At 33.7% G+C, this 11384-nt stretch overlaps 1 non-coding gene across 1 annotated transcript; it reads left to right on the top strand.

Moving 5' to 3' along the window:
• Nucleotides 1-10840: 10840 nt before the first annotated feature.
• Nucleotides 10841-10947, top strand: LOC131182736 (small nucleolar RNA R71). The gene has a single exon (XR_009150996.1). It is a non-coding gene; the product is annotated as a small nucleolar RNA R71 (small nucleolar RNA).
• Nucleotides 10948-11384: the final 437 nt, after the last annotated feature.

Below are 11384 nucleotides of genomic sequence, written 5' to 3'. Positions count from 1 at the left end.
TTGGCGACATAAACACTTTCAAAGAAGACTAAATTAGGATAAAAATATTAAATTTTAGAAACCGCATGCGAAGTATAAATAAATCTTAATTATTTGAATTATGTTTTATTTCTATCTTTATTTGTATATTATTTCCTTGTTATATTATTGCACCACTAAGCAGCAATGCTTAGCGCGATGGAATTGTTTCCTTCGCGCAGGTACTGAAGCTAGAACCCAATGGACGTTTGACTGGGAATTTTGGAATTTTTTATCTGCAGAAGTATCTGAAGTATTCAAGGTTGTCACCTCCTCAGCAATGCATGTAGATAGGGCCCATATAGATCATATTTTATATTTTGTATAAAATGCTTAGATATTATATTGTAATGTATATTATGAACAGGTAATTAATAGGAATGCAATGTAAATTAATTAATTAGCTTTTTCATATGTAATTAATTTATACATCATGTAAATTATGAAATTTTGTAATTATTTTGTAAATTAAGGAAATTTGAAAATTTTGCTTATGTAATTTGAGAATGTTTACATATGAATTGAGTATGAATGGAAATGTATGGAAATGATTATGAAATTGAAATGTATGGATGAGATTTGAAATATGAGAAAATTATGAGAATGATTGATGAGATAATTATGATTAGCATGGATAAGATTTTATTTTGGAAATATTGTTGAATTTCAAACAGGTGAATATTGAAATACGCCAAACGATAATAAAATAAGGGAAACTTCGCTGGTTTCTCCGTCAAAAAAATAATTGATATTAAATTAAATGAATTCAAAATTATTTTAAAAAAATAAAGTAAGATAAGTTAGGGTGCTCCGGCACTGATTGTAGCATGCCTTGCTCGGCCACACTGTAGTCGGGTGAGGGGTGTTACAGAAATGACCAAAATTCCCTTCGTTTAGCTTAACAGACTAAAATTGTCTATACTGATTGAAAATTTTTTCTAAGCCTTTTCTTGGTATTCTAATGCCATAGAAACCTCAATGACTCTTCTCTGAAGTCCCAAAAATTATTTTATGAATTTTCTCTCGGGTTTAGGGTTTCAAGTTGTGAAGACCGCAACTTCCCATTGGGTTACCCATCGCTAGGGCACCGACTCATTTAACTTGGCTGTATTTTATTTCTAAAATATTTTCTAAATTTTCCTTATTAATATTTGAGTTATTTATGATTCCTCACTCTAGTCTAAATATTTTTCCAGATGTTCTAGCTATCCAGACCGACACCAATCATCGAAACAGAAGAATGTACAAAATAGCTAAAGTGAGGGTCTTACAATTCTTCCCCTCTAACAAAAATTTCGTCCTCAAAATTTACCAAGTGTAGGTATCTAAGATTATTCCTTTACCTTTCTATTGCTCCCTCTGTCTTCTCCTTTTATATATATATGGTATTACTTAGTCTTTTCGAATATATTATTATACACTTAGGCATATCATAAAGGAAGGATACTTTACCTCAAATTCATATTTGGGGCTTCTGGCTCCTCTCTGGCTTGGGTGACATTTGGAAGTGGTGTTATTGTTGTAGTTGGTCCTTCCACGACCTCTGTCTGGGTCCGTGGTAAATTCCTCTTAGGACAATCTTTCAGACAATGGTCTATGGCCCCACATCTATAACAGGTCAATCTCCTACATTTACCTTTATGCCACTTGTTACAATGGCCACATTTTCTTGCTAGTCCTGGCGCACTCACTACTAGTGTTTCTAGTTGATCTCTTCTGGGTATAGGCCTAGGTCTAGATCTCCTACTTTGATCAAATGTCTGACTTAACTATTCTCTCAGCCTTTTATTACTAGACTATCCAAATTTCCTCTTTTGTTGATCACCACTCCTCTTCTGTTCCTCTTCATGAACACAGCTAATATATTTCTTTCTAAACTCTATCAGAAAGAATTTCCAAGTTACTTCAGCTGGTGGCACTACCTTGGTTACAACATTCCACCACTGATGTGCAGCTTCTTATAACAATGAAACTGCACACTCTAAACTCTGTTCTGGTGTGCAATGGAGCTGCTACAGGACTCTTTTAGTCCTTTCTGACTAATACTCAACCACTGAAGATTCGTTTTCCTTTCTACCATTGAAATCTACAGCCCCATACTTCCTAATTTTTCCTAGAGGTGATTTTCGCTGAGGCGATGGTGGAATAACTCCAGTCATCTGTCGAAAGAATTCAGTCATCTGCTCAAACAAGGCCTGTTGGGGTTGTACAGGCACCTCTTGCACTGGTGGAGTAGGATTTCCCTGATTTCCAATATTACTCCCAGTCGGGATACGGCTTACTACTTCTTCTTCGACTGCCCTTTGTGATTCTGAGTCCATACCTTAACCTAAAATAACCAAAGAAAACATATCTGTATTCGCGTCACCTTGACTCATATGAATGCAATGCATGTTATGCACACTATCTCATTCTATCTATCTATGCCTACGAACGCCTAAACCGTGCTCTGATACCAATAAATGTAACACCCCTCACCCGTCTATAGTGTAGCCGAGCGAGGCATGTCACACTCGGTGCTAAAACACCCTATCTTATCTTACTTTATTATTTTAGTAATTTTGAATTCAATTAATTTAATATCAATTATTTTTCTATGGAGAAACCAGCGGAGTTTCCCCTATTTTATTTCTATTTGGCTCATTTCATTATTCACCTGCTTGAAAATTCAACAATATTTTCACAATAAAATCTTATCCACACTAATCATAATTATCTCATTAATTCAAATATCCTCTATATAATTCAATTTCATATTCATTTTCATTCATTCTCAACTCATATATGATAATTTTCAATCATCATTAATTTACATGATATACAATTTAATTACATATGAAATAATCAATTTATAAATTTACATCACATAAATATTACTTACAAATTCTTAATTTATATTACAACATACGAATTACAACATACAAAACATTTATAACATACAAAATACATAAAGTGATATACATGGGCTCTAGCTACATGCATTGCTAAGGAGGTGACAACCTTTAACACTCTGTAGATCTGGACTCCCAAAATTCCCAGTCAAATGTCCATTGGGTTTTAGTTTCAGTACCTGCGCGAAGGAAACAATTCCATTGTGCTAAGCATTGCTTCTTAGTGGTGTAATAATATAACAAGAAATAATGTATACAAATAAAAAATAATTGGAGCATATTTTATAGACTCAAGAATTTTACTGGGTTCATATGAAATTTGCCATACAGTATATTTTTCGTCATTTATGTTGCTCTCTAGAATCTCTTCTATCATAAGTTTACAATAATTATTTATATAATGTACAAATAAATCTAAATATTTAGTTTATGTTTATATTATTATGGAGAATGCATTTCTAATAATTACTTACGTTATGCTTATTTTGCTAGTCTTTCATTTACTCTCTTAATATTTTCTATGTGTTGTGGATCATTTTGTAATAATTAAATTCTTAATACTAGTTTAATATCATTCGGATTTTTCTCACTGATTTATTTAGTTTTTAATATTTTTAACTTATTTCAATAAATTTTTTTCTGCCTAGGTAACCTATGACAGGTTGACTAAACTGGATAATGGGTCGTTGGCATTGGACACTGCGGTGCCTCGGGCCATCATACCATGGGATGTACAACGTCAACCACGTATGCAGTCAGTATGGCTAAAAAGCCATGATAACACATTATCGGGCATAAAAGCCATGAGTGCAGGTATAAAGCCATGAATGCGAGCATAAAGCCGTGAGTGCGAGCATAAAGCCATGAATACAGGCATAAAGTCTTTCGCAGTACTGCTAAAACAATACCCTATTGGCATGCCAATCTATCCAATCAGACACACATGTCTAGGCAATACAAGGGCACATAATATCATTAAATATTAATATATTGTCTTTTATGGCTTTATTATTTCACGACAAATTCCATAATTTATACATTCATCATAATATTCGTACATTCCTTACATCATTCGTATTGATCACAATTCACAACAATGGTGTTCATGTACCATTGTACTCAAGATATTCTTCTTTTCTCTCATAAAGAAAACTAATGTTCCATTCATATTTTCATGTGATTCATTTATTCATTATAATATTTATATGAATTCATAAATCATACAAGGTGTTATTATCTTATTTTTAATGGAAACATAAGTCCTAATGTAAAACTCATCCCATTTATACTCAACAATCCATTTAGGTTAATTTCATTTCATATTCAAGTGGTATCACTTATGTTTTATTAGACCTACTAGTAATGGGAATACAAATCTTAACTATATACTCACATAACTTAAATGTTCATTAAGTCATTTAGGTGAATTACTATTTCTATTCTAAGTAATCCATGAACATTTCTTGGATTCTAAATTTCATACCTTAATTTCCTCTACCAATTTAGTTCTAACACTTTGTGTCTTTGTATTACTATTCATATTACTATTCACTCAAATTGTTGACTTTTTAATACATAATAAATTTATTGAACTTAAGTTCACCAAGATACCACATTTTGCATTCCAAAGTTGTTGGTATTGGTTGCTAATACCATTTCAAAGCTTAGTGTTGGTTACGTTACAATTTTCAGATTTCAAGCACTAAGTTTACTATTCCATTGGTCATTTGTACAGTTGGAATTTGATAAAATTGTCTTCATGAAAGTTATTCCTTATTGTGTCTAGTTATATTTATTTTTTTAAATCACTCCATTTCGAGTTTTGTAGCTTAAGTTATGGCCTAAAATCCATAACTGGCCGGATTGCAATTTTCCAGATTTTCTGGGCAGAATCAATTATGCAGTTTTTGTATACTGACTGCAAGCCAGTTTTTGGGCATGTTATGGTCAAAATTTGGGTTTACTTTCTTCATGAAAGTTATAGGGCTATGTCTTAGCTTTCTTCTGGTAAAATTTTTGATCAATTGAACTTTCTACACTGAGTTATGACCATTTGAACAAACACTGTTTATTTGGTCATTTTCTAGGGGTAATATGTTGATCACCCGGATTAGGGTAATTTTTAGGTCAACTTGGTTTGATTTTCTGAGCAAGGTTTCTTCAATAAAGTTGTGCCATTATGTGTCTAGTTTCATGTCCAATTGGCCTTGCACCAATGGAACCTATAAAACTCCAGTTTTAACTACCCAAACCTATTGGATTCACACCTAGTCCTACAGGTCACCAAGGGCAGCATGCCTAAGCTCAACTCCATTATCCTTACTCACTTCAATTCCTCATCACACACATTCAAATGGTCACTAATTGCCCATTACAATGTTAATATACCATTACATAAGCAAAACTCTAATTTTTCACAAACCCTAATTTCCAAAGTGTTCATTTCATGCTATCCATGCCATCTAACACATCCAACACACATAATTCAACATCTAACTCAAGTTTTCTCATCACAAACCACTTCTAAACAATTTAATTCATACAAATCAACAAATTTCATCCTTCTCCCATGGCTGCCGATTTTCATACATACTTCAATATAATGTTTTGTTCAATTTTACAACAAATTCTCATCTAATTTGTCTTCCTAACAAATATTAAAAAGAGGGGGTAGTAAGTATAGGCACTAACCTCTTTTAATTAACCACTTTCTTGGCTTGTTAAAACTTTGAATTTTCTTCATTTTATGACAATCAAAATGTTACTCTTGATGTGGGGATTAATTTTTGTGAAGGGTGTGTAGGGTTTTGGGGTGGAAAACTTAGGGAAAATCAAGCTCAAAGCTTGATGAAAATGGAGGAATTAATGGATGGCCGGCTACTTGAGGGAGAGAAAGTGAGAAGATGAGCTGAAATTTTGTGTATTTATCTCTAATTTTATCTCTTAAATAAATTTGTCAAATGGTGATTGGTGGAAAGAATTTAAATGACATCATCATGATGTCATAATTCCAATTTTCTTCATTTTTTTTTCTTTTCTTTTTTACTCATTTTCAATTAAATTTTTAGCAATATTTATTCATATTTTAGATCATAATAGTTATTTACTTAATTGGACAAGTCGGCCAAAAATCATCTCTGAAGACAAAATGACCAAAATGCCCTCCGTTTGGCTTAACAGACTAAAATTATCTGTACCAATTGAAAATTTTTTCTAAGCCTTTTCTTGGCATTCTAATGTCATAGAAACCTCAATTACTCTTCTCTGAAGTCCCAAATATTATTTTATGAATTTTCTCCCGGGTTTAGGGCTTCTAGTTGCGAAGACCGTAACTTCCCACTAGGTTACCCATTGCTAGGGCACCAGCTCATTTAACTTGGTTGTATTTTATTTGTAAAATTTTTCTTAAGTTTTTCTTATTAATATTTGAGTTATTTATGATTCCTTACTCCAGTCTAAATATTTTTTCAGATGTTCTAGCTGTCCAAACCGACATTGGTCATCGGAACAGTATAATGTACGGAATAGCTAAAGTGAGGGTGTTACACTGGGGTAGTCTTCATAGAGCCCTAGGAACTAGATTGAACTTCAGCATGGCATTCCACCCATAGACAGATGGCCAGTCTGAAAGGGTAATTTAGATTTTGGAGGACACGCTACGGGCTTGTGTGATTGAGTGTGAGGGCAGTTGGGACACACGCTTGCCTTTTGATTGAGTTTGCTTACAACAACAGCTACCAATCAAGCTTTGGAATACCTCCATATGAAGCTTTGTATGGTAGAAAATGTAGGACCCCGTTGTGTTGGGATGAGGTAGGCGAAAGAAAGATGATTGAGCCAGAAATTATTCAGCAAACTAAAGAGAAAATCAGATTGATCAGAGATCGACTTAAGATTGCATCAGACCGTCAGAAGTCCTATATTGATCTGAAGAGAAGGGATATAGAGTATGTAGTGGGTGACAAAGTATTCCTCAAGGTTTCCACTTAGAAGAAAATTATGAGATTCGATAGAAAAGGGAAACTGAGTCCTCGTTTCATCGAGCCATATGAGGTTCTGGAGAGAGTGGGTCCTTTGGCATATCGTTTGGCACTACCTCTAGAGTTGGAGAAGATACATAACGTCTTCCATGTATCGATGTTGAGGAGCTATAGATCTGACCCATCTTATGTACTACTAGTATAAGAGATTGAGGTGAATCCAGACCTCACGTATGAAGAAGAACCCATAGAGATTCTGGCTTACGAGGTGAAGCAGCTACAGAATAAGCAGATACTGTTGGTAAAAGTATTATGGAACCATTATTCGGGCCAGGAGGCTACTTGGAAACGAGAGGAGGACATGAGGAGACAGCACCAACAGTTGTTCAGAGATTGATACCAGGTAAAATTTCAGGACGAAATTTATTTTAAAGGGGGGAGAATTGTAACACCCCTATTTGCATAGCCTGGTATATGTTACTGTTCTGGTAACCGGTGTCGGTTCAAATAATTAAGAGAATTAGCACCTCGTCTAAGACACCTAGATAATCCATGAACATAAATAATTAGCAGTTGCCAAATAGTTAAGTATAAAGAAGAAAAATAGAACACAAAAAGTTAAATGAGCCAGGAGTCACAACAATGGGTGACCTTCTCAGGAATGATTGCAAGGTCAGTCTAAACTTAATTTTCGAATCGTAAAATGTGACACTGCGGTCCTTAGCACTATTGCGAATATAGTGGAAAAGAGAAAATCATGAAAGAAGAATTATTAAGCTGGTCAAATAATTAGGTCAGTGATCTGAAAAAAATATTGAACCAGTGAGGGGCAATTTGGTTAATTCACCCCTAGAGCTGACTCCTAACCAAACTGTTCAATAAAATCAGAAAAACGAAATTTTTGGGATCGAGAATTAAATTAAAGAACTATTGAAAAAATTAGGAAAATGGAAAAAGAAAAGAAAAAGTTTTATTGCCCAACCTTGATGACATCACAAATGATGTCAAAATAAAAATTAATTTTGCTCAATAATTGACCAAGTCAAATAGCCAATTAAAGACATAAAAACATAAAAAAATTAAAAAGGATAATCACTCATCTTCCTCACCAAACTAGCTGGCCAACACTTTCTCTCTCCCTCTCCATTGCAAAACCTACATTAAAGCTTGATCTCAAGCTTTTGTTCCCTCACTTAACCCTACTTTGCCCTCAAATTATTCCATTAAAGCTTGTTAACTTTACTTGGGAAGGTGATTGAGCAAAAAAGAAAGAGGAAAAAAAGGAGAAGAATTGGAGATTGAAGTGCAAAGTGGAGGTAAGCAAATTTAATTTGAAATTTTTGATTTCTTATTTGTGTGTTTAGCTCAAGTAACTTAGATATTAACTTAAAATCAAAAGAAAACAATTGTTGAGGGACCAAATATGAAATTCGTCCAGCTAGAATTAGTGTTTGATATAATGAGTTTGATGGTCTTGAATGGTTATTTGAAGTGAATTAAGTATATAAATCATGAATATACACTTTAAATTTGCATTAGAGTTGAAATGCATGTAACTAGGGTTTGGAGATTTTGAAAAATTGAAGAAAATTTGAGAATTGGCCAAATGATGTTATTGACCTTATTCGAGTTGGGAAATGGTCAATTATGACCATTTGTGGTGTGTATGAATTGTTGGAAACAAGTTTAAATTCGGATTGGTGAGAGTCAATCTGCAGGCAGCTTGACCTAGGTCCCTTTCAGGGACTGAAACTGAAAATTTATAGACTCAATTTGTGTGAGGCCAATTGGGAATGAAACTAGACACAAAACGGCACATTTTTCATTCAGGAATCATGCCCAAAAAGTGACCATAACTTAGTAAACAATTAGGCCAAATACGGAATTGGCAAACTAACCTGTATAAAAATAACCAAATGAACAGTAGTTACATAAATGACCATAACTTGGCCTATGAAGGTCCAAATGACCAGAAATTTTATTGGTAGAAAGCTGAGACATAGCCCTACAACTTTTATGAAGAAAATAAACCAAAAATTTGAACATAAGCTGTCCAAAAACTCACCTGCAATTAACCCATAAAAACTGCCATTATCCAGAATTTGTCCAGAATTTCGGGTAAAACTAAATCCGGCCAGCCATGTTCAAATGGCTATAACTTAGGCTACGAAACTCCAAATGGAGTGATTCAAAAAAGAAAATAAAGTTAAGACAATGAGGAACAACTTATATGAACAAAACTTAGCCAAATTTCTACAGCAACATGACCAATGGAATAGTGCAAAACAGGACACCAAAACTGAAATTTTGAAATTTGTGCCTAAAATACTTAAGATTTGAGAAAACAACCAAAACAAAAAAAATTAGTAACCAAAATGTGGTATGTGGATATAATTGGATTTCCCATACCTTTTAAGCATAAGGAAGTCAATATTTTGACTTGAATAGTATCATGAATAGTAACCCCGACATGAAAATTTTCAAAAACGTAAGTTTAAGCATATTGGGGCTAAAGTTGAGCATATATGAGTTTAATTATTGGATTTATTGTGAGATAAGATACTGAAACACTTTCAATTATGTGCTTCAGCTGAAAAAGATCCGAAAAATCTAAGGGACTGAGTCAAGACTTAGAGGCAACTCACGTCAGGTTTGTGCATAATAAATTATGTAATTATTTTCTAAGTGAAAATTTGACTTGTTATGCTTTATGAAAACGCTATATTATTTATAAATTGTGTTGCCACTTTGTGACTGCAAAAAAATGACTTTGGAAATTGTTTGGGATCTTTTCTAAATTATTTGAGTACTTTGTTTTGAATTGATTTTATATTCTCACTTAGCATGACAGTACCACATTATTCCTCCTTCATTTAAGGGGTTGAGATCATTTATTTTCCTCTCTCTTTGGCTTAGCAGTTGAGGTTATAGATCGGATGAGTACTCATTAGCTAGCTAGCCACTTCCCTCATTGATTTCGATTAGTGGGGTTATAGATTGCTTTGTCGTGGTGTATAATGTAGCATTGATTGAAAATTTTGTGTCATGGCTTAAGTTGTGTATGAATTGGCAACACTGTGTTTATTAAATTATTTGACCAAAATTGTGTTATAATGAGTTTTGATAATTTGTGAAATATTTAAATTGTGATTTATTAATGAATGTTTTATGTAATGCATTTCAAATTTTTATTGTGCACCACTGAGTATTTTTATACTCAGCGATAGCTTATTTTGCTATCACAGATAAGGACAAGGAGAAAGCAGTAGAGTGAGCTGCTATTGAGATAGAGGATTGCATTGGCCTTTTTGGTACAAGTATTTATTTATATCCTTGTAGTTATTTTGATGTAAATATTGTAATGTCATATGTATTAACTTAAAGTTGACCAGTTGTACAGTAAATTATAATATAGTATTTTAGATTTTCTTTTTATAAATTAAGATTTGTATTTGTAAATTAAATATTAAATGCAATGTGAATGAATTTATTAGATATTTTGAAATGAAAAATTTTGATTGAATTGTGGACTTAAATTGCATTATGATGAACTAAGTTATTTTGGTGGTTGGGAGTTGTGAAAACAAATATTGGAAGTGCTTTTTACAGGTTTGTGAAGAACTATTTTCTCAAAATATAGACGGCCCTCTGCCGAAATTTTTCCAAAATTTGCAAACAAATAAAAATTGATAAAAATTTTTACTAGTTTTGAAACTTCAATTAAATGTTTTTAATTCCTACTAAAATGCTCACCACTTCCAAAAAGTAAGAAAATGGTTTTAAAATCCCTTGTAGGGTACTTAATGAGTTATCGATAGGTGAAATTCGGTAGTTCATTAGGTATTTTACGAGATCATGTTATGCCTTACAGAGGGGTAAGGTGTGACAACTGTGCTCCTTGTAGAGAGCAGTAGCTCATTATAGAAGTTATGAACCAGGAGCCAATCTTCTATGCCATGGTACGGGCATTCTCTCTATAGGTCCTTATATCTCTCCCATGCATCATAGAGTGATTCACCTTTCCTTTGCCTAAAGGTGTTGAGTTCAACTCTCAACTTTATAGTCTTCGCAGGTGGGAAGTACCTTGCCAGAAAAGCTTATGAGAGGTCCTCCCATGTGGTGAATGTTCTAGATGGTTGAGAAAGCAACCACTTCCTTACTCTATCTCGAAGGGAAAATGGAAATGCTCTGAGTCTTATAGCTTGATCAAAGACCCCATTCATCTTGAATGTGTCACAAAGGGCAAGAAAACACTAGAAGTGATAGTGCGGATCTTCTGTTGGTGAACCCCCAAATTGGGTCTGTTGGATCATCTGGAGCCATGCCAGTTTTAATTCAAAATTATTGGCATCCACTATGGGTCTTGTAACACTAGATTGGAATCCTTGTATGGAGGGAGCTCTGTAGCCCTTCAAGAGTCTCGGCCTATTATTGTTATCATTGGCCATATGTGGAATCTTTGGATTCCCTTGATTTTGTCCTTCACGTTTCCTCT

Source organism: Hevea brasiliensis, chromosome 8 (genome assembly GCF_030052815.1).
Source record: "Hevea brasiliensis isolate MT/VB/25A 57/8 chromosome 8, ASM3005281v1, whole genome shotgun sequence".
Classification (NCBI taxonomy): Eukaryota; Viridiplantae; Streptophyta; class Magnoliopsida; order Malpighiales; family Euphorbiaceae; genus Hevea; species Hevea brasiliensis.
Note: the sequence above shows the minus strand (reverse complement) of the source record. Positions and strands in the feature narration are given on the sequence as shown.